The 22352-nt window shown below is 36.5% G+C and overlaps 1 protein-coding gene across 10 annotated transcripts in view; it reads left to right on the top strand.

Moving 5' to 3' along the window:
• The window catches only part of UMAD1 (UBAP1-MVB12-associated (UMA) domain containing 1), a 221536-nt gene that overhangs the window by 51799 nt on the left and 147385 nt on the right, over positions 1-22352 (top strand). The gene's annotated exons all lie outside the window — the stretch shown is intronic.

Here is a 22352-nt window from a genome sequence, read left to right as displayed (position 1 = left end):
AAACTATTTGTTCTGTAAGCCTTCACCTGAAGTACAATAAAATATTTAAAAAAAAAAAAAAAACTATTTGATGTTTTGTAACTTTTTACTGAGATTTTTAAAATGTGCTCCTGAGTTCTGCAATAAGAATGAATCATGTCAGTTCTTCGAATTGTTGAATTTGTGTGTTCTTATTTAAGGCTGGTATTTAAACTAATCTTTTATCAAAGTTTAGAATAAATAGTCACTCTAGCATGTTTTACCTGTAGAATATTTAACTTTTCAATAGGAAGTACCATTTTATGATAATACTCTAATTTCTCATGTGTTAAAAAGAAAAATAAACTTTGTGCCTTGTATGGCTGCAGAAGTACACATGGCAAGATATATTCCATTAATGAAAAGAAACATGTTTTCTCACCTATGTTGCATCCCAGTGGTCCTGACTGAGGTTTTAAACAACCTCAGAATGTAGGTGCCTGCAACAGAGGTGATGCCAGCAATGTGTGCTAATGGGGGCTGAGGTTCAATCCCTGAGAGGTTCATTAGTACTTCTTTCTTCTTTGGCCAGTAAGATGCTGTAACTACGAAACACAGACATATCTTAGAACAGCAGTTCTCAATTAGATTCTTTCTTGGGGTCCTTTAAGTCCCCCCTTTTCCAGCTACATATATGTGTGAGACTGGTTTCTTCAGTATACCTTAACCAAGCAATGTATCACAGCAGCATGAGTTCAGAAGCAGCTGGAAGAAGCCAGCCATCCTCTGCTAAGCTAGATATTAAAGGAGATTTGCAAAAATGTAAAATAACACTGCTCCTTTCACTACATTCAGTGCAGGTTGTGCAGAGATTGTGACCCAATTCAATTATATTTACTTAATCCTACATAGTTATTTTCCTATGTTTACATCATCACTTGAGTGGGTACCTTTTTATAACATGTGAAATATAAAAATGTTTCAAGGCACTCTGATGATATAAGCTACTATTATGATTATTAAAAACTGAGAATATTCTGTCTTTTATAAGCCAGTTATTTTTCTATAACACAATAAGGACGAAAACTCTGTCATAGTGCAGAGTTATTTATATGAATCAGCATGTTCAGTGTCCTGTCTGATGTTACTTTTGGATAGACCATCTTGACTTACTTAATTATGAAAAATATTCATTGTAATATCAAAAACACATGCAGTAGTGCCTAAGATCCTAACAGCAGCCCTGGCAGATGACAGCAAGTCTTTCTTAATGTCTTGCTTATGTTCTTGTCTCCTTCTTTGAAGTAAAAACATTTTCAGTCAATCTGTAGAAACAGCAACAAGACTATGTCAGGACGTCAGTTAATTTCAAGGAGTTGTTTTCTATTTATAAATACATAAATATTGCACCAGCATTCTTTGGTTAGGAGGATTGCCATTTGTGCAGAAATTGGAGGAGCGGGGACACCATAGGTGACTTCAGTTTCTACAACTCTGTATGAATCCTGCTCTGGACAGCAATGATTGTAGGAGTTAATGGTAGTAAACTCCTTGGCTTGCCTGAATTATTAATATGGAGTGAATGTTACTGTCACATAGAAATTATTGTAACATAGAAGACTTGAGAAAATAGCCTGTGGATATCAAGTTAACTTTGTAACTACAGCACTTTTTACTTGGCTTGAATAACTTCCTTGGAAGCCAGAAGCCTTGTGTTTAGTTTCTAGTACCATCATGAATGTTACCTTGGGTAAATCATTTAAACATGTTAAACGTATGTTCCATTTGGCAATGGGAATGCCATCTGCTCTCGAATTGCCTTAGTGAGATTTTGCAGAAAGTGAAATTGATTTTAAAATATAGATATGTAAAGTTATTCCATCATTTATTAAGTAGTATGCATAATATGCCTCATAAATCTGACAGATAATAAAAGGATAGATACTATTTGGAATTTAAAAAAAAAAACAAAACTAGTTTTCTTTAACCCAGAATTTGTGAAGGATTTCATTTTACTTGGATCCACCGTTAATACCCATGGAAGCAGCAGTCCAGAAATCAAATGATGTATTGCATTGGGCAAATCTTGCAGAAGACCTCTCTTTAACGTGTTAAAAAGCAAAGATGTCACTTGGAGGACTCAGGTGCGCCTGACCCAAGCCATAGTATTTTCAGTCACCTCATATGCATGCAAAAGCTGGACAATGAATAAGGAAAACCAAAGAAGAATTGATGCGTTTGAATTATGGTGTTGGTAGAGAATATTGAGTATACCATGGACCACCAGAAGAACAAACAAATCTCTTGGAAGAAGTACAGCCAGAATGTACCTTCGAAGTGAGGATGGCGAGACTTCGTCTTACATACTTGGGACATGTTATCAGGAGGACCAGTCCCTGGAGAAAGATGTCGTGCTTGGTAAAGTAGAGGGTCATCGAAAAAGAGGAAGACCCCTCAGTGAGATGGATTGCCACAGTGGCTGCAACAATGGGCTCAAACATAGCAGCAGTTGTGAGGATGGCGCAGGACGGGGCAGTGTTTTGTTCTGTTGTACATAGGATTGCTCTGAGTCGGCACCGACTTGACGGCACCTAACAATTCAGAATCTATAATTTTATCTTAAAACTATTTTTAGTGTTAACATCTAATGCTTTTTAAAAATCGGCCAAGATATCTTTGGACATTTAAATTCCTTTTCTGTTCAGAAATATCATTAACTTGAAGTATAACGATGCTTTCTAAGGAATCTGGTTTGCAAAGCCAGATCTTTTAATGTAGTTATTTTGTGATGTGAGCTGTAAAACCCAAACATTGAGGCTGTTTTCCACAATGCCTTGTTGCCCAGACAGTGATGTCATGTTTTAAGCATGTTTAGTTTGCAAAGGTCCTGCTTTTGATCCTTTAGTTGTCACTTTTTTTATGCAGCTCCTCCTGAATTACAAAGGTACTGAAAGTAATTTGCTTCATTAAGGTCTGTTGCTGACACTGTTGTATTTCATTCGTCATTCTTCTGTTAGCCTCCTTCATTAAGACCTTATTCAGATTTGGATCAGGGTTCTAACTGAGACATCCATGCCATTATCATCTAAATAGCAATTACATATTCAAAACAACAGCTTCTCCTTAACTGTCTGTAACTTAACATTTTACATAAATTCAAGTGGGCATTAAGAATAAAATGAATCTTTTCTTTGTGATTTACAGCCCTCCCTTTTACCCTTGATTTACTAGTTGATGTTGAATAAGCTACTTGTACATGAAGGAAGATAAAAGTACCGATTGCTCAGCTTTAGTTTTGTAGATATATCTATATATAAACAGTTTAATATGTGCGTATATATATATATTAAACCATTTCTGTTTATGTGTTAAATAGTTATCCAAGTGACAGTGACCCTGATTCAATCACCCATATTTTTTATTAGACAGTATTTACCTCTTTGGATATAATGTAATGGGACCAAGTTTAACATTCTGTTAAATTAACAGGCTCATTTACAAAAGCAGCAGTGCTTTACAACTTGAAACATTTAAAGGAAACTTTTTAAAATGAGTCTATATATTTGTCATTTGTAGAACACACCTGAAAAATAGAAGCAAATTCTGCTATTAAAGTACTACTTTGTTTCAGTAGTCTTAAAATTATATTTTATAATCTAATACTAACCTGGTTTGTCTGGAATGAGCAACAATGGTTACTGGAGACAAAGAGTTTCGGCAGATAACAATTGGTGTGACTATTAGAAATTCTCTCCTGTTAATATGTGGTTTAAAGAAAAGTTAGTACAAGATACAAATACACATGTATATATACAAACATGGGCAGTTAAATGGTATGAGTCTCTTCAGAATTTCTTAACCAGTAGTGTGTATGTGAGAGTGTGTGTGTGTGTGTGTGTGTGTGTGTGTGTGAGAGAGAGAGAGACCCAACCTTCAAAAATGCTAATTAACTATTCAATACCCAGTCTTTCTGGTGCCTTGCATAATAGCTTCTTAACATATTTTACAAATTCGTTGGCATGGTCAAAGGATTTTATTTCCTCTTTGCTTGAAATGAATTTTCATTTGTTTATTTTTCTACCTATGTTCTCAAAATTATCTAGATGATGTATATGTGAATAATTATATAATACAGGGTAACTTCCGATATGAATTTGTTAAGTGTCATTTTATGAAACTATGTATACTCCATTTGCACAGTGAGATGGTAGACTATAGTGTTGTAGACATGAACGTTAGAAATGTGTTCAATTGTGGATCTTCGCTAGCTAGAGGCAGGGAAGACTCAGCCTTTGTCATCTCATCATCTCTTATGAAGGTGAGTCCTGAGGTTGTTGGTACTCATTTTCCAGCATTGCCACCTGAGGAAGGCAGAATGCTGTAAAACAAAGCAGAAGGAACTGTCTGGAGGCAAAGTGGACTAATTGGAGACTGGGAGTAGAAAGAAATGTCAGGCACTGAGCCTGCAAGACAAAGAGTTTTGAGGATGAAGTTGAGTTTGCTTAGAAGAAATCTATCCCAAACAAGAATGTTTACTGTGTCCCTGTATTACTAGTTATTTTGAGACCAGCTGGGCTAAGGGCCGTAAAGTGATAGATCTTACCGAGCATTAGTTTTAGCTCTTGTTTTTACAAATCCGAAGTGTTAAAATCACATTTAAACTTGTTTTGATTAAATAGCTAGAAGGTGTTCAGAATGATGACGTGGTGCACACCCACGTATCCACCACTCAGTTTAAGAAATAGAATTTATTATTGCTTATCAAGGCCCCCAGTGTCACCCCCCTTACTCCCATCTCAGAGGTAAATTCCACTCACTAAATGTTTTGTTCTTCATTCCCTTTGTTTGAAAGTGTTACCACATTTGTTGATATCCCTAGTTTAGTTTTGTAGATTTTAAACCCATATGTAAGTAGAATCACAATTTGTCTTTTTCATTCAGTGTCATGTACCTCAGATTCATCCATACTGCTGCATGCACCTGTAGCTTTTTCATTTTTACTTGACATTCCATTATATGGATATACCACAATTTATATATCTGTTCTGATGATGAACATTTTTAGGTGTTTGGATATCCATAGGCAAAAAGTAAAGTTACACAAAAATAACTCAAAATGGACCATGGCCTTAAATGTAAAACATAAAATTAATTTATTCTAGCTTCTTAAGTCCAGATGCTTACCCTTGGCTCATCAGTTTTCACCTTTTTTAAAATAGTATTTTAATATATTTATTAACAACATTTGAGTCCCTGGGTGCTGCAAATGATATAGACACTTGGCTACTAACCAAAAGGTTGGAGGTTTGAGTCCACCCAGTGATGCTTCAGAAAAAAGGCCTGGTGATCTGTTTCCGAAAAATAGCCATTGAAAACCTGTGGAGCACATTTCTTCTCTGACACACATGAGGTCACCATGAGTTGAAATCAACTTATGGTGACTAATACTGGTAACAATTCCCTTTAAGTGCTGTTTTAGTTGCATCCCAGTTTTTATTTGTATTTCCATTAGTTTGCAGTTCTATGTATTTTCCAGTTTTTTGGAAGTTGCAGGTAATTTTTTTGTTTCTTCGTGGATGAATTATATTTTGGTGGATATTTAATCCCACTTAGTGTATGGGCAGCTTGGTAGAAAATGTGCTGCGACAGAAACTTTCAGTTTTCATCAGCTCCAGCTCTATAGGCCATTTCCATAGCTTTGTTTGTGCCTTTTATACTTCCATTTCAAGATTAGAATTATTATTACGTTTTTGGACAAGGACTGGGTAGTTCTGTATTGTTCTGACTCAGTTTCATGACCTTCTTGACATATGTGACAGATCTCTAGTATTTTTTTTTAAGAAAACTGCTTTATTATGAATTTCATTAATTGACATGCATTATTTTTATTTCTTTCATGCACTTGATTTTTATCTTATTTATTTACTGGTTTTTAGATGACTCCAAAATATCTTAATTCAGCTTTACTTAGAACTAGTGGTGAGAGCATGTTGCATATGGCATAAACCAAACCAAACCAAACCCGTTGCCGTCGAGTCGATTCTGACTCATAGCGACCCTATAGCACAGAGTAGAACTGCCCCATAGGATTTCCAAGGAGTGGCTGGTGGATTCGAACTGCTGACCTTTTGTTTAGCAGCCATAGCTCTTAACCACTACACCACCAGGGTTGCCACATATGACATAGTAGATGATAAAAGGGGGCAGATCGAAAAAATGTGAAGTTAATTTTAAATCTTTCACATTAGGGCAGAATAAGAAGAGAACTTAGTAACATTTGAATTAAACTGGAAACATGAACATTTGCTAGTTTCTTGGGATGTTAATAGGTGGAAAAGGAAAAACTTGTTTAAGTAAATTTGGGAAATGCTTAGTTTAAAATGACTAAAGACGTGTCACAAGAATTTTTCAGAATCTTTGATATATTAGTGTGTTTTGAAAATTTCTAAGTAGGGTTTTTAGTACTCAGCATTTTTTAAGCTAGCTTAAAAACGTGTTTTTTCATGGAAGATCTTACAAAAACTATGTCTATTGAATCCATTTTTATTAAAATATCACCTAGAATAACTTTGAGAAAGTTATCATTAATTGTTAAAATTGTCAGAAAATCTTTGAACTACCAAAGTTTTGAGATACCCAATTCAAAACTTTTACATCATTAAAAATTAATATGTATTAGTTTAGTAAGGATTCCTAGTATTTTCCCAGGGCTTTAAAGATTTTGGAACACTCTAACATACCTGATTTCATGGCATCTTTGTAATAGTCCTTTAGTGTTGTGGGCTGGCTGCTTGAGTCCTTCTGGAATCATTAAAACTTCATGTTAAACATGTCTGTTCTGTAAATGCCGCTAGTAATTCTGTTCATGTGCTCCAATTTTTCTTGCTAAAATTCTTTCCACCTTCATTGGAGCAATATATTAGATGAAGCTGTCCATGCCTTTTTTGTTAAAGGACAGCAATGCAGTTAAATTGAAATGGAGAGATTTTGCCTGTTAATATTACCTTTTGAGGCTCTCTTATGCTGTTTATAGCTTTATGGATGGTCAACTTTAGTTATTTTAGTTTGACTGTTAGAGTTCTGTCAGAGTTCATTATTAATGAAAATGCAGTCTGTGTCAAAATGGAAAAAAATATGTTCATGATGTCTTGTTTGTAAGATGAGTTTTGTTCACTAAGTAAAAAATGTGAAGTGAAACATATGTACATCAAATTGTTCTGGAAACATTTATTAGGAAATATATATTTTTGAAATAGCAATTGAAATTATAGGATTGGTCGTTGACAAAGATTTGGAATGTCAAAATTTATTTTTCTTTAATACCTCCCAACTATCTTTTCATCTTTTTGAATGCCTCTTTTATCCATTTCTTTGGCAAAGAGGGGTCCCACCGTTCACAAAGAAAAGTGCACAAGAGAAGTCTTAACTGACCTCCACTGAAATGACTTTGCAGATTGAGTGCCATTCTCCAACTTTTCTATAAAGCCCTGAATGTTGGCAGCATATAGGCCATTCCCTGGTGAGCCTTCATGCTTCCGCTCCCTCCAGCCAAGCGCTGTCGTTCCCAAGATTCACTCTGCTTTAAACATTAGTGCCTTTTACTATAATTGCACAATTTAATTAAAAAAAAATATGAAGCGTGATAATTATTCCTATGAAAACTTAGTTAAATGCTTTGGAAGTAATGGATACAGGTTAATTGCTTTAAAAAAAAGGAGCTGTCAACAGGTATGGGTGAGATGACGTATAAAACAATCTAGGAATCTGCATCAGATTGATCTGCAGATGTCTTTAAGTTCTCATTCTGCTTAAAAACAGTTGGAGATTGTGTACCATGTATTATATGTTGGACTTACATAAAAAAGGCTCAGAACTCTAATCAGGGTTCCCAACTGCAAAAAAAGGCCTTGGCCCGGCATCTTTCCCATGTTGGAAGTAACAGATGAGTTGAAAGTTGGGGAAATGTCTGCACTTGACTGCTAACCTAAAGGTTGGTGGTTTGAACCCACTCACTGGTGCCATGGAAGATGATCTGCATGTCTGATGATCTGCATCTGTAAAGCTTACAGCCAAGAAAACTCCTTGGGGCATTTCTACTCTGTAACACATGGGGTCGCCATGAGTCAGAATTGACTTGACAGCAAAGAGTTTGACTTTTTTTGGGGGGGTAGGTGGGGAAGGTATAGGCATTTGTAGGGAGAAATCATTTCCTGATCAACTTGTTCCAAAATTTACAAATGACATAGAATAGCATCATATGTGGAAATAGATTTTTAAAAATCTAAACGAATTACAATAGTCATAGGCAGCAGTGCAACTAGAATTAATAAACTACAGCTTTTTGTTACAGGCCAATTCACCTAGGACTTTAACAAATCTACATTATATATATTGTAGTTTATTACCAGATCCCAAACCCATTGCCTTCGAGATGATTCTGACCCATAGTGACCCTAGAAGACAGAGCTACCCCATAGGGTTTCCAAGGAGCAGCTGGTGGATTTGAACTACCGACCTTTTGGTTAGCAGCCATATCACTTAACCACTGTACCACCAGGGCTCCTTATTACCAAATGGAGTCTGAATTATTTAATGGAATTTTTTCCCATTAATGTATACTTTAAGTATATAAACACTTGAAGAAAATAAACCTACCTGAAACGATTATGCTACCTGTAGATGGAAGTTTTTTCACATCCTGTTGTTAGGAACTTAGAAAAAGTGACCTAAAAACCAGAGTTTTGCCATTGAATGTAATATCCTTGCTGAGACCTGCAAATTATTCTGGAGTGTTTAAGGAGTCACTATACATAAAGGGTTTTAAGTGTTATTTAAAAAAAAGAAAAAGTATAAGATGTAACTAGTAGTCACATAAAATAGGTAACATTTATCAAAACTTTAAAAGATAATATACCATTAGCCTAGAGCAAAATTCCAATTTCAGCCCTGATGGCACAGTGGTTAAGAGCTCGCTAACCAAAAGGTCGGCAGTTTGAATCTACCAGCTGCTCCTTGGAAACCCTATGGGGCATTTCTGCTCTGTCCTGTTGGGTCGCTTTAAGTCGAAATCAACTCAATAGCAGCAGGTTTGGTTTTTTGTTTTGGTTGTGAAAACTATAACTTTAGAAAATTATCAATTACAAGAACATAAGGACATAGTTTGTTGTTCTTTGTTTATTTTTAACAGATCTAATTCAAATGGAAGATTTTTACCAATTTCTAAGGAACTAATATATGATAGGAAGCCTTGGTAGTGTAGTGGTTAAGAGCTAAGGCTGCTAACCAAAAGGTCAGCAGTTCAGATCCACCAGCTGCTCCTTGGAAACTGTATGGGGCAGTTCTCCTCTGTCCTTTAGGGTCGCTATGAGTCAAAATCAACTCGATGACAACGGGTTTTTGTTTTTTTTAATGTTTGATAAACCAGTGGGCACGGTTATTTTGGAAATGAGATTATGGATGATGCAGAAACCGTATAGGTTGTGGCAGAAAGGATATACCTAAATAGGAAGTGGTGGAGGAAATAAGGAGTCTATATGCAAAAATTACTTATGTCATAATTTCAGATGCCCTAGAAATAATTTTATGTTGTATTAAATAATAGTCTGAATCAACATAATAACATATGAAAGAACAATGGTGGGAAAAAATGAGTTTCTTCTAAATAGCATGGAATTATTTACGTTATGAAATAAATATAACTTGTTTTGAATAAAAGATTTAAAATATGCATATATAATTTATGATTTCCTGCTTCAAACTAATTTTTTTAATTAAATGAAAAACTGGTTCCAATCACATTGGATAAGATGGCCTCTACTGTATTTGATTAATCAACTTTTCCCACTTTAAGGTATCAATAACATGGAGTGTTTGTATTTAAAACAGATTATATTGTATTTTTAACAAATGAATTTTAAATATATAAATTAATTTGAAATTGTGCAGTTCAGGAACTGTGGCCTGAGTGAGAGAGTGTGAGTTTGAAATCTTCAAGATTTTATTTAAATCTCACCACTGCTGTTTCTCAAAATTGCCAGATTAAAATATTCTGTCATATGAAAGGCTGTTTAGGAAAGTTGCCTATTAATTAAACTTGGTGTTTACTGGTTGTTCTAGAATATTTAGCAGTGACTGAAAGTACTGTAGATTCTATTTATCATAGTTATATAGCTTTTAGAGTTTAGGGACTCCAGTTTCTAGAACTGATACAGTGATTATTTTAGCAGTGTATGGTTATTTATTTCACATTTTTGTATAATAAATATAAAATTTACATCAGATAATAAAATAAAACTTCATTTGAGAAGGAGGAATATTGCAGAATTTGAAAGTGATCTTTCAAAATAATGTGTTGGTTGTAATTTGAATGTGTTATTTCCATCTTCAAAGATATTTTGAAATATATTGATGTTAATTTCCTAGAAACTTAATTTTAATCGTGATCTATTTAAATTTTTTTATGATGTCGTTCGTACATGATACTGTATGCATGGTGAGGACGTGGGTTATCAGTTCTTGCATACTACCATATTCCTATCAACTAGCATGGGATAAATTAAGAAACAAGGGTAGAAATGCATAGTCTAAATTTTAAAATATATACTTTTAAAATCATACTTCTGACTTATTTCAAGGAAAAACTAGATGCATCCAACAAATTGAAACAGGAGCCAAGCCTAAAAAATTAAGTTTTTGAAGATTATGTGTTATGGGCTTTATCATTATTGTTAATGTCCAAAAATCTCCTCTAGAGCCTCTGTGGATATGTTAATGCTAAAATTTTATTTCCTCTTTCGTTTTAAAAGTTCTTCTGATTTACCTAATCTTTTTGCATAGACATCGTTCTTGACACAAATCATTTATTAAATATAGACAATAACAATAGACAGTCAAAAGACCTGCTCAAGGGAGGCAGAAACCTGTTCTTCCTCTCTTATTTTTCTTACTTTTCCTGACTTTTGTAAGAAGTACTAGCGTAAGCTTTATTTAACTTCTAGATTAATTTTAAAAGAAACCTGTTTAAATAATGACTGGGTAGATCTAGGATGAAGCTGGGGAAATCTGTGTTTTTTTAAAGCCTCCCAGGTGATTTTGATGATCAGCCAAGTTTGGAAACCACTGATTAAGATGAATTTCCCTCGGATTGTGCTAGTATGTTTAATTCCAAAGAGGGAGAAAATGGAAAAATTTTAAATGTAAAACAGCATTTTTGGAGATGACATAACTTCTTTTATGTTTTGCTAATTTTTTTTTAAGAGCAATTTTTTCCTGCTTTTTTGTTAACAAGGTTAAATGAAGGCTTAGAGAGTAAAATCATCTTCAGGGTGGATTCAGAAGATCCAAAAGATACAGCGATGAAATATGATCAGCAAACTGTAGGGGAGGGTCACAAATGTGTGATTTTGAAGTCTCTTCTATTTGAAACCAATCCAGGGTCTTGAATTTGATCCAGTATATAGTATGCTACAAATGGAAAGATTAAACTGGAGCAATATAATTAGGGTAAGCCATTGCATCTGCACTTGTATTGCAGCAACTGAATTTGAAGCCAGCTGCAAAATGGTGACTAATCTCTCTGGCAAGCCCACATGAGAGTGTAGTACAATAAGCCAGCTTCAGCCTCATGAGCACATGTTTCTTCAACGCGCCTCTGAGCAGGTGATGGCGATGATGCAATGTGATTATACTTTTGAATGCATTCTAACCACAGTCAACAGTTGAATCTTGCAAGGGATTTCACAAAAGACTTCAAAACCGACTATACAGTTTTTCAGATAGTTTCTACTACAGAAAGCCATGGAAACTAGGATTTTCTTATTCTCCTTAGTAACTGTAATACTTCAGAGTACATTATCATCTTAAATTTAAGAATCTTAAATTAGTTTTTATGTGTGAAATGAAGGTACTAAAAATAATTTGGAAAGAAGAAAGTATTTGTACTTCTGAGCTCTTATTCACAATTGTTCACAGCTACTTATATTGATTAATTTTTAAAAAGTTAAACTGTCCAGACTGTTTAATTCTGTACAAACAAGAGAGGGTGGATTGGTGTGCTGTGAGGTGTTCTCAGTAGCACACTAACCTTTCCATATTCAGAGATGCACCTTATTGGCATTTTACCTGTCCTGATGAGGTGATATTTAACAGTGTCTTGAACGTAGATGGTGTTCAATAATACTCTGTTTGATTTGGACTTGAGCTGTTGAAGGAAATAATAATTTTTTTCCTCCAGTGTACCGCAGAAGGATATGGTGAGGATGAATAAAGTCGTATGTTTGGGAATGTATGTCATGTTAGGAGAAAAACTACTATAGGAGCCTAAAATATAGTCACAAGTATTATTTCAAATGGGTAATTCAGAAGTAGAATACTTGGAAATTACTTGTTAACCTTAAATTTATACTCTGTTAGCTTCCCCAAAAAAATACGTTATTTGCATTAAAGGATATGTACTCCACAAGACTGTTAAAATAGAGATTGCAAATTGTAGACCACTGAGAAGAAAGGGGGAAGGGAAGTATAAAAAAACTCATGCCTAGTGGAACTCAAAAGTTGGTGTGTATCAGGATCACTTTGGATGCTCGTTAGAAGTGCATATGCCTGGGCCTCATCTCTATCAATTCTGATTCTGTAGGTATGGAGTAGATCCCAGGCACCTGTGTTTTTAATAATCCTGCTCCTTACCCTTCCTTTGGTTGATTTTGATACACACCAAAATCGAAGAAACACTGACCCAGACTACTCTAGTTTTTGCGGTTAACTCTAAGCTTCTTGGTTACCAAACCAAAAACAAAAAAGAAAAAAAAATGTTTTTCATCAGAAAAATAAATTTTCTTGTGGTAATTATAAAGACATGAAAAAGCATAATGGGTTATTGTTTCCAATAGTGATTTTGTAGAAGAAGCCAATATGTTTTCATTTATTTTTATTTAAGCCTTAAATGAAAATAACGGGCATTTTACTTAAGAACTGAAAGCCTTCAGTGAGGGCTAAGTGAATTGAGTGCAGGTATACTGCCTTCGGAGCCCTGGTTGCACAGTGGTTAAGAGCTCAGGTGCTAACTCATAAGATTGGCAGTTCAAATCCACCAGCCGCTCCTCGGAAACCCTATGGGGCGATTCTCCTCTGTCCTAAAGGGTTGCTGTGAGTCAGAATCGATTCGATGGCAACAGGTTTGGTTTTTGGTTTTGGATACTGCCTTTTGGTAATCTGAATTTATAGAAAAGTAGCATTTACAGTATCAAACAAATGAATGGTTAGAATGTGAATGTTCCTTCTCTCATTTGGATTTTTGTTCAAAACGATAGAAAATTAAATGAAGTTTCTTCTCTCACATATTTTATGGTGCATAGAGGTCCGTGTGCTTTGGGCCTGTCAATATGAGCATGTTTGAATTCTGTTTTGAATGTCAAAGAGCCTGTCTCATGTTGTTACCAAATGAAAACACTCTGCCTCTTCATGATGGTGAGCCGTAGGATTCCTGCCTTTAGGGCCCAGCTTTTCCTTAAAAAGAAGCTCATGTATGTCAACAGGTGCTAAATGGTGATGTCAGTGTTTTGCCTCGTAGAATATGGGAGAGACTTTTGTCATTAGCAGAAACTGGTCATCTCCCATGATCTCCCCAGTGGAACAAATGAATCTTTCTTCCACCTTGGGAAAGATCTCTAGAGTCAGTGAATCAACCTTTTATACCACCTTCTCATCCTCTCTGATCTTTTGTGACTGCCCATGAGAAGTTTGGCTACCTCTTTTTCCTCTGGTTTTATTGAGCTCCCCATCCAAACCTGTTCTTCTCCACTGACCTAAATGGGTCTTAATGGGGCCCACTGACCCTTGAGTTCTGCATTCTGTTGTAAAATGTCATGGTGAAGAGCATCAGTTTGAAGCCAGTCAAATGGTTCATGTTCGTATATGTATGCATCTCTAAAGTTGCTTTTTGAGGAAAAATTTGACTTTAACTGTAGGTATCCCTGTGGCCAGCTCTACATAGAGTAGGATAATCTCTACATGGGCACATCCTGGCCTCAGCACTTCTCAGGTGGGGCACAATAGACATTTAACTTTTTTGAGGGTTAGTTTCCTTATTTATAAAATTGGGGTAAGACCTGACTCAGAGGTTGATTTATGGATTAAATGAAATAGCCATGTATGGTACATAGAAGGCACTCAAGAAATGGTATCTATGGTTGCTATGAGAAAATCTAATGCTTCCTCAGCCTTTCACTTTGCTCTTTCTCATCCGTTCATGCATTCATTCCTTCAACAGCATTTATGGTGGGCCTACCATATGCCAGTCACATTGCTAGGCACTAGGAGTAAGTGGTAAACATGATACAGTCTGTGCCCTCATGGAACTGCAGTCCAGTTTGGGAGACAGACATTAATTATGTGATCACCCAGTAAGTATAAAAACTACAGCATTGACAGGTGTTGTGAGAGGACATGCCCCAGTATGGAAGAGCTGAAACATTAAGAGTTAGCTGGATAAAGACAGGAGGGAGGGGAGAGTGTTCGAGACTGAGAAACAACAATGTGTGATGGCCCTTTGGTGGGAGAGAATATAACACTTTTGGTGAACTGAAAAAAGGCCTATTTGCTGCACACCCAGCAAGGCTGGTACCTGATGATGCTGGAGAGTTAGGCAGACCCAGATCATGCTAGACTTCGTGGGCCATGATAACATCTGTAATTTAAGAGCAGTGGAAGCCACTGATGAACATTAAGCTGGGGTGGAGATGACCTGAATAAATACGAGTTTGAAAAGATGCTCCATTTTCTCCCTTTAATTTGGAGGACTCAGCCTTTTCAGATGGATGCTGCTCATTCTCTTCATGTTTGAGACTTGGCTTCTGTGGTGAGGCTTGTCAGTCTGCCACTTCAGTCCTTTTCTCTTCCACCTCATTCATAAGGCTGCCATCTTCTGAGCTTCATACTGCCTGACTTTGCCCACTGCTGTCCTCTGCTTGCTCCACCTTGTGCCCCAGATTTCACAGGGCCCCTTGGCTTAGGCTTCCTCCCCTTCTAGCTCTATTATAATCAGCCTGAGCAACTCTAACATCCATGATGATGTCCCAGCTAACACCCTAATTTCAGTCCCTTGTTTTCTAAAGACTCTCTGCCAGTGACTTTTACCTTTTTATTCTAGTAATTCTTTTCTGTGGCCTTGCTCTAGATGATATAGTCATTTAGAATAGGGCCGCCTATGACATCATACATTCAGAAACCCTACTGTCTGATGCTAAATTGTCACTCTTTCGTACTCCACTTGTTCACCCAACTCATCGACACCTGTGGCTGAGGCACAGCTAAGGTATGGCAGGTAAGACCCATACCCTGGGCACCGCTTGAGGGTGCTAATGAGCAGTTTCTATTGGCCATCATGGTTTTCATCGTCAGCTGTGAGAGAGATCATTCAGCAATTTAAAACTAATTGCCATAGGCAATGTTTTCTGTAGCTAGGCCCCTGATACTCTAGTCCCTGGTTGCCCAGTCATACACCACTTCCTGACTTCTTTTCTTATTCACCTGAAGCCTGTGATCAATCATTGTAGTGCTGTGAGAATCAGGTCTTTCAATTATTTTGATCCCTGCCAGTTTCCAACTCTGGATAAACCCTAACTTTCCCTTTATCTGTCCCTGCTCTCAAGCTACTAAACATTCCTGAAGAAAATCATAACCATACTTATGGGCACTATACAGCATTGTTGCTTTCCAGTTATCTGGGTTGTCAACTCTGTGTTCCTTTTTCATCAGTCTTGTCTTACTAGGGTGGTTCTCAGCGTAGCTGCACATTGGAATCACCTGGGGGGGCTCTGAAAAATACTAGTGCCTGGGTTCCACCCCAAGAGATTCTGATGTAATTGGCCTGGAGTACAGCCTGCTTGGGAATTTTAGAAGTTCCCCAGGTGATTCTAATGTGCAGCCAAGATTGAGAACCCCTGTGATAATGTGCCCTTAGGGGCTGGCTGACATGTTCCCTTCTTCTCTAGCTTTCTGATGGCTCTCATTTTAAGTAGATGATCTTAGCTCACCCAATTCTCTTTTTCTTTTACCTTTATAATTAACTTTAACTGCATTCATACTTGCCTAGTTCATTCCTTTTTAGATAATAAAATTGCCTACATAAGCAGTATTAAGCAGAATATTGAAAAATGATAATGTTAAAGAAACAATATTTGATGAAATATAGTGAGAGGTGATATCCAAAAGATGGCTGGGTTGGATAGAGGCATCACTGGTAGTGGTGGGGGCTTTGCATATTATACTAAGGCTATTAGACTTTAATTTTTAAGTACTTTGAAAGTTTTTTCCCTCCAGGTGGAGGTAATAAAATGATCAAACGTGTTTTCAAGAACAGAACTATGGTAGCAATGTGGGTCATGTCTGTAGAGGAAATAGAGATAGGAAGGACATTTGCAAGGGTCTAGGCAAGAAATGATGAATTTCTGGACTAGAGTAGTGGCAGTGGGGAGTAAACGGGGAAAACAGCTTCTAGAGGTACTGTTAGAGGTAGAATCAAGAGGATTGAATCATTTGCATTCTGGAGAATTATATGAAAGACGTGTTTAATTTGTTCACAGTTCAACAAACCAGCAGACTCTATTAAATTGCCAATTTATTTATAAGCTGGCCCAATAAGAAGGACTTTTCAGAATTTTTTTTTCAAGAATATAAATCCTTCCATAGAGTGTAATGTTAGAACCAAGTTTGAAATAAACTATGTGATTAGTGATTCAAATGGTCTATTAAAATGTATAAAAGAAGCCTTAAGTATTAAGTATACATAAGAATAATTATATATACTTAAGAAAAATTATACCAAAAAATCACCTGGGGATTTTGTTACTATACATAAGAATCATGTTAATATGTAGATTCTGATTAAAATGTAGATTTTAAAATGTAGATTCCGGGGATCTTGCTAAAATGTAGATTCTGATTCAGTGTATCTGGAGTGGAAAGGCAAATTTTCAGCAGGGGGTCGAACTGGAATGAACTGGTTTAAAGCCCTGACTCTAACCTGGTGACCTTGGGCAGTTGCTTGAGGTTACTAAGCCTCGTTTTCCTTATGTGTAAAGTAAAGATAGTATGTGGACCTCCCTCATAGGACTTAGTGGCATCACTAGAGTGCTCGGTGGGTGTGGGCTGCACCTGGTGACACTCTCAGAGGGGGTGACACCAAAATGACTGCCTATAAAATTTTTGTGCAGTGTTTCAGCAGAAATTTATTATTATTTTCAAAAATATCCCTGTACAGGCAGTTCCCAGGTTACGAACGAGATCCATTCCTGTGTCTAAGTTGAATTTGTAGATAAGTCGGAACAGGTGCATATGGTTCTTATTTAGCTTTACTTTAGTGCAAGAAAAGGCTGGAAGCCTTTTTAATGATTTAAAAGCTGCCCATGCAGCAATTGAAGGTGATTGTGATGAAGAATTTGTTGAGTAGGGGTTGGGTTCAATCATTTTAAAGTGAGAGCAAATTTACATAACATTAAAGGGCAAGTATGAGTTGTCTGTGAGGCAGATGTTCATAACCTGGGGACTGCCTGTAGTTAGTTATAGCAACAACAACAAAATTTTCAGAAGCCCAACTTATATGTATCAGTGTGCCTACAAGGCTAAAACTCTATACTGATTTACTTTCTGAACCTTCTAATGTGCTCCGATCAAAGCTGTCATTATTACCCAGTTACAAGGATGCTTTGAATCACTTCGTTTCATCTGCACATGCTACAAGCACATGCTGTTGTTTTTGTTGTTGCCGGTGTTTTTATAGTTGCTGATTTTGCCATATCTTCTGGTGTTGTAGCTACAATATTGTGGTAATTAGCTTGATGGGGGTGTGACACCATGAGTTATTGTACTGAGTGACACCAACCCTAGTGACATCTACTGATAGGACTGTGAGGATTATCTGAGATAAATACCAGCTATTATTATTTTGTGTTCTATAGTCAATTTTAGATAATATTCTTACAGCTTCTTTTTGGGTTGATTTCTCTAGCCATTGAGAGTCACTGAAGTATTCATGTTATTTTGGGAAGCATATGCAGTAAGTAATTCATGTCCTTTTTAAGGAAATATTTATTGCTTGAGCGTTGTTGTTGTTGTTAGGTGCCGTTGAGTTGGTTCCATCTCCTAGAGACCCTATAGGATAGAGTAGAACTGCCCCATAGGGTTTCCAAGGAGCAGCTGGTGGATTTGAACTACCAACCTTTTGGCTAGCAGCCGAGCTCTTAATCACTATGCCACCAGAGCTCCAGCCTAAGCATTATTGAACTGATATGTTTGATTCTTGATAAACCTAAAAAAGTTATCTTTCCTGTGAAGTTACACTTGAGTCCTGAAGTTTACTCACTGTCTCCACCTGTTATAGTTAATAAATTTTGTGATGAGATATAAGTAGGTGGAATAGGAAAGTGAAAGGGACACAGTTACTTTTTTCCAGATCTTCTGTTTTCTAGACCTACTGTTTCCATGTCTTCTATGAATACGTCTAGTCAGTAGCTTTTTATTGATTACCAATTTCCCAGTTATCTTTTGTTCCAAACTTAGGGGCATAAAACAATAACCTATTATTACTCATTGTTCTGTAGGTTGAGTGGACTTGGCTGGCCAATTCTTGCTTAAGCTGTTTCATGTGGCTGCAATCAGATGTTGGCTGGGGTTAAAGCTATCAGGAAACTCACATGACTGGCAGGTGATGCTGGCTGTTGGCTTGAAGCCCAAACTAAGGCTGTCAGTAAGCACACCTGTACATAGCCTCTTCTCATCGCTTTTGTGTTTCTCATAAAATGGCGGTTGCATTCCAAGAGGAGGTATCTCAAGAGTGAACATTTATAGAAGCAGGAGATAGAAGCTGCCAGGTTAGTTAAGACCTACACCCAGAACTGCTACATCATTGCTTCCATTATACTCTATTGGTCAGGGTAGTCATAGATTCAAAGGTGTGGAGAAACAAATACCAACTTCTAATGGAGAGAATGAGAGTCCCTGGGTGGCGCAAATGGTTAACTGCTTGAGTAATAGCCGAATAGTTGGTGGTTCGAACCCACCCACAGGTACCTCAGGAAACAGCCTTGCAGACCCTATGGAACAGTTCTACTGTGCACACATGGGGTCACTGTGAATCGGAATCAACTCAACAACAACTAACAGCAGCAACAACAATGGAGGCAATATTGGTAAAAGACTGTGGGATGGGCGATTTTGTTGTGGCTAACTTTGGAAACTACATTCCGTCACAATCAGTGAGTATAGGAAAGGTAGAGAAGAAGATTAGAGAAGCTACCAATATTCTCATCCCATTAAAATTTTTTTTTGAAGGTTTTTAGTTTTGGAATCATATTTGATTTGTAGAAGTTTCAAAGATACTACAAAGCTTTCTTTATACCCTTCAGCCAGCTTCCCCTAACATTAACATCTTACATACCCATAGTAGATTTGTCAGAATTTAAAGAAATTATCCTTGGTACAATACTATTAACTAAACCACAAACTTTATTTGGGTTTCACGAGTTTTTCCGCTAATCTGCATTTTCTGTCTTAGGATCCGACATTGCATCTAGCCATGTTCTGTTTTAACATGTAAACCAGTCTCTTTCTTATACTGATAATTTCTCTCCTTCTTTCACAACTAATTAGGAAATAATTTACTTTCAAATGTGTGTCTTTATAAATAGTGAAATTTAGAAAATATGGTCCAAGTCAATTGAGTAATCAGTGATCTCTAAAATATATTTTAGCCTTTTTAGGATGCTATAAAACATTTTTCTTACGAGTCGCTATTAGCTTTTTAACAAGGGAAAAGTAATAAAATTTCTAATAGAAATATATAACATCCTAAACATTTTGGGTGTTTTTAAAAGTTCCATGTTAACTTTAAACCTTAATCTTTGTTGTACTTGCAACAGAAAAAAAAAATGACTTAAATCAGTGTGCGTAAGACTTTAACATTGCAGTTTAAATTTATAGACTTCAACATAACCACCATTTTTTGGTGATTCAACATTCAGTCTGATTTTCCACCTCATTGAAAACATTCTCCAGCTGCTGCAGAGTGATTTCATAAATTGCATTCATGATCCTGGCTCAAAGTTCCTTTAAAGAATGTGGTCTGGATGAATACACAGCAGTTTTAACATAGTGCCATAAAATACAGTTCAGTGGGATAGGTCAAGTTTAACGTCGCACAAGGATTTCATAAACACCCTGAGTAGATGGGCACTAAAACTTTGAATGTGTTATATGGAAAAACCTTATAAAGGATGGCAGCATTCCAAAGGTAGATTAAGTTGGTCATCTATGAAACAATTCCTACTACTGATGGTTCTCAATAGTACCACCTGCTAGTTCTTTCATATTAAATTGTGTGAAATAACACATTCTGTAAACTGATGAACTGCTTATTTATTTAATAAATCCATCAATGAAAGAAACCTCTGTCATAAGAAATGGAGTTATTTATTAGGCTCAAAAGCCCTTAAGCCAGAAATGTCAGGCTTTTTTTTGTGTGTGTGGAGAAAGAGTGTTGCAGTCTGCCACAAAAACAGCAGTAAGTAGCACACCATACCCAGTTGGGATGTTTGTCCTTTATTTGGCAGAAAACTGCAGAATCTCTGGGTAGTCAGCTGAATGCCAAGTTAAACCTCAGAAAGACATCAGGGGCCTTGGTGTATAGTTCCGAAGATAACACTAGGCTATGGGGTATGCACTGAAGTCCTGTATTTTGGATACTTTAATGGTACGTTTCCTTTGCTGATTTTATTTATTAGTTTAGTGGGAATATCTTTCATCCAGCCATGGCAGTTGTTATCCTAAGAAACAAAGCAAACCAATATGAGCTTCATATTTCTAAATTAGGATTGTGGCTCCCTTGTTAGATATTGTTTATGCTTTGAAATTAATATGATCACATGAAATGGATGATACACGGAAAACATTAGTGGGATGTGGTAAATATGTCTACACAGGCTGATATATCACCAGACATTGTGCAGAATTAATCCCAGGACAGTTTTTAATACTACCCAGTCATATCAGTTAAAGTTAGATATTGTGCTAAAATACCATATGAATTTTGAACTCTGTCACTGAAACTTCCTTTAACTATTTATAATATATGACTTGTTTGTAATTATGTATTTTATATGCCTAACATACTCCATTTATATTAGTAGTTTGGAACTATCTTGAATCTGGATACCACATGCCAAGCCAGATTTCCTAGTTATTGATAAAATTAATCTTTAATTAGAGAAGAAAAAATGAGTGTAATTTTTGGTTCTTTTAGATAATTCTGAACTTTTAATTTCCTTGCATTTTCAGTGAAATGTAATTTCTTTTTTCTTTTCTTTCTTCCTTATTTATTTAAGTTTAAATAGTTAAGAATTACCAGTGTGTGCTTTAATTCCAAGGCATGGGGTTATCCACCCGCATTTAAAAAATTTTTGATAACGTCAATCCAAGTTATTATAAAGTTACTATAAGGTCTACAGCTTAGAGCATTGCTTTTGAGGTATTGTTGCTTGTTCTGTAATTCTGGGAAGACTGTATTAGCTCATGGAGTCTCAGAACTTTGAGTCCACTGTCATGTGATTTGGAGAGTGTGAGATCAAATTATATCTTTGGATTTATCTTACTGTGGATGTAACTGTTCTCTTAGTTCCTGGAAATTCTCTGGGTCCTGTACCTTGACATTGTAGCTTGTTGTTAGTTGCCATCAAGTCGATTCTGACTCATGGCAACCCCCTGTGTGCAGAGTAGAACTGCTCCATAGGGTTTTCAAGGCTGTGACCTTTTGGAAGCAGATCTCCACGCCTGTCTTCTGAGATACCTCTAGGTGGGTTAGAACCGCCAACCTTTCGGCCAGTACTCGAGTGCTTAACCATTTTCACCACCCAGGGACTCCTGGAGGTTGTAGCTAACCTTTATTTATTATTGTTAAAATTTCTTTAAAATTAGGGCCTGCGTATTTGAACCCTTAAGTTCATGAACACATGAAGCTTATGCTTTTGAAATTATTTGCTCTATTCAATTAAGCTATATTTTAGTGCGTTTACTTTTTTTAATTGTACTTTAGATGAAGTTTACAGAACAAATAGTTTCTCATTAAACAATTAGTACACATATTATTTTATGACAGTGGTTAACAACCCCACAACGTGTCAACACTGTCCCTTCTCAACCTTGGGTTCCCTATTACCAACTTTCCTGTCTCCTCCTGCCTTCTAGTCCTTGTCCCTGGACTGTTGTGCCCCATTAGTCTCGTTTTGTTTTATGGGGCTGTCTAATCTTTGGCTGAATGGTGAACCTCGGGAGTGACTTCATTACTGAGCTGAAAAGGTGTCCGGGGGCCATACTCTCAGGGTTTCTCCAGTCTCTGTCAGGCCAGT

Source organism: Trichechus manatus, unplaced genomic scaffold (assembly GCF_000243295.1).
Source record: "Trichechus manatus latirostris isolate Lorelei unplaced genomic scaffold, TriManLat1.0 scaffold00156, whole genome shotgun sequence".
In the NCBI taxonomy this organism is placed as follows: domain Eukaryota; kingdom Metazoa; phylum Chordata; class Mammalia; order Sirenia; family Trichechidae; genus Trichechus; species Trichechus manatus.
Note: the sequence above shows the minus strand (reverse complement) of the source record. Positions and strands in the feature narration are given on the sequence as shown.